The sequence below is a fragment of the Oratosquilla oratoria genome, chromosome 15 (genome assembly GCF_046742065.1).
Source record: "Oratosquilla oratoria isolate Oo_2021 chromosome 15, ASM4674206v1, whole genome shotgun sequence".
NCBI classification, from domain to species: domain Eukaryota; kingdom Metazoa; phylum Arthropoda; class Malacostraca; order Stomatopoda; family Squillidae; genus Oratosquilla; species Oratosquilla oratoria.
In genome coordinates, this window is record NC_134791.1 from 34,281,924 (window position 1) to 34,284,423 (window position 2,500).

A 2,500-nucleotide genomic window follows, 5' to 3' on the forward strand; every position below is an offset into this window, starting at 1 on the left:
TGTATGCATGCAAGAAAAACAACTGGAGAAAACCATAGACGGTAAGATCTTTGGTGTATTACATCTTCAGACAAACAAACAACACTTTGTCTGAAGATGTAACACACGAAAGATCTTTTCTCCAGTGGTTTATCATGCCTTTATATGTATATATATATATATATATATATATATATATATATATATATATGTATGTATGTATGTATGTATGTATGTATATATATATATATATATAAATCGGGTCGGTCATGCCCCAGTCACTAACAACTGCTATTTTGCCCAACATGAATCCAGAAGAAATGTAAGTTTGGCAAAGGAGTATTATAAAGATAGTGCTGAACACTTACCCTCTACTCCCTTTCCTCGAATTTCTCCTTCCCCTCTTCGTTGCGACATCGTCCCAAAGGACAGAAATGTTGGTAATTGCTGGCAGAATACTAGATACGACCGAGAAGAAGAAGAGGAGGAGGAAAGAAGTGAGAAGGGTCAGGAAGTTGGAGATAAAGATGTTTTCCCTACACGCATGTTCCATGTCTGGCGAAGGAAGGAAGCTGACAGACAAGATACAGAAGAGGAAGATGGACATATCATGTGTATTGGAGACCAGATGTAATAGGAATAAAGCGTGGAATATCGAAGGACGTGCCTCAGTTGATTTACCATTGAAATTATGGAAACAGAAATGGCGTCTGTGTCTGTCGGTGTTATAACGATGTCGCCGGAGAGTAATGGAGAAGAGGAGAATGGCTGACAGTGTGATGACAGTGAAATTGGAGATTGAAGGAGTGAAGGAGAGTTGAGAGATATCGCTTTTGCATATGCGTAGCAAGTGGAGTGTGACATTTGGAGAAGGAAGATTTCTGGGAGTGAGGCTCGTGAGGTAACGGGGGATAAACTCGCCGGAGAATGAGTGATAGGGTGATAGACAGTGATATAAGGAGTGGTAATTGGAGAAGTCTTTGATAGACATATTTGTGAAAAACACTGAAGTGATGATAGGGAAGTGTGGAACAAAGAAAGAAAACTGAGAAAGACAGATGGTGACTGCGTTCTTTAAGAGGATACAAATAACTGTAGCAAAGAAGTTACTTAAAAAAAAAAAAAACAGAGTGGGGCACAAGAATGGATGAGCCACACAGGTTAGTTATTTCTCATTTAGAAAATACCAGAGGGACATTGTATTGTATAAGATGTTCATACTAGAAATCATAGACAGACAACATCAAATTGTTGTATGTAGAATGAAAATGAAGGAGAGAAGAGAATGTAGTGTAATCCAGGAATCGGATGTTAGCGGTTGATGAAGAAAGATTGTTACCTGAAATTCAAAGAATAAAAGAGTTCGATGTTGAATGATGTCACACACGTGGAACTCAGTGGACAAACAACACAACGAGGAAGAAGAAAAGACAAAGAGACTTGTTGATGAAGCTCAGAGATATAGTTATATATAAGAAAGGAGAGACAGGCAAAGAAGATGTGGAATACCCAGAGAAATAAAGAACACAAACAAGATTACAAAAAGATGTGACGCAAGGCAAAATAAAGAGCAAAAGCCAGATAGAAAGCATACGGCAAAGTACATGAGAAGTTAAAAAAGAAATAAAGAAAAAAGAAAATTGTACCAAATGCCTGGAGGGAAGGACCAATCTGGAAAGAATACGTAACACGACAGGACAATCAAGCTCAACCAAGGAAAACAGTTCCGACGTACAAAGAGAACCTTAGCTTCATGCCAAGTAGGAATACTACAGATGCGATATTTGTTTTGAGAATTCTGATGGAGAAATACAAAGAAGGCCAGGGAGCGCTGTGCTGCGTGCTCATAGATCTGGAGAAGGCGTATGACTTGATTCTGAAAGAGGAGTTGTGTGGAAGGAACCATGGATGATTCTTCATCCATGAGGTGCAAAGATGATATGGAGTGATGAATGGGTGTTGGGTGAATGTATGTTTTCTTTCGGCCACCCCACCCCCTCTTTATGAGGGAAGAAATGCCCTCGTATATATGTACCCATATATGTGTGTATATCTTAAAATATATGCGTATGTACATCTTTAAATGTATACATGTATGTATGCTTGTGCATATCAGTAAATGAATATACTCGCATATGTTATTATTAATATTATGGTATCACACGCTACACGCTTGCCTATCTCTTCACTCACTAGTATAGCCACCCCTTCTCTCCCTCGTCCTATCTTCACTCCTGAGAATCTCCCAACTACACTCCCAAAGTCACACTCGCCCCTCCCTTTCAACTTAGTTTCACTCGATGCCAAAACATCCATCTTTCTTCACAAAAACATACTGCCTATCTCTTCCCTTTTACTCTCATCTGTACCACATCCACGCACATTAAAAGACCCAAACCTTAGGGTACTGGTTGGAAAAATCCTAGACTCTCTTATGCCTTATTTTTTTTTTTTTTTTTTTTTTTTTTTTTTTTTTTTTTTTTTTTTTTTTTTTTTTTTTTTTTTAGGAATGTCCCCTTTG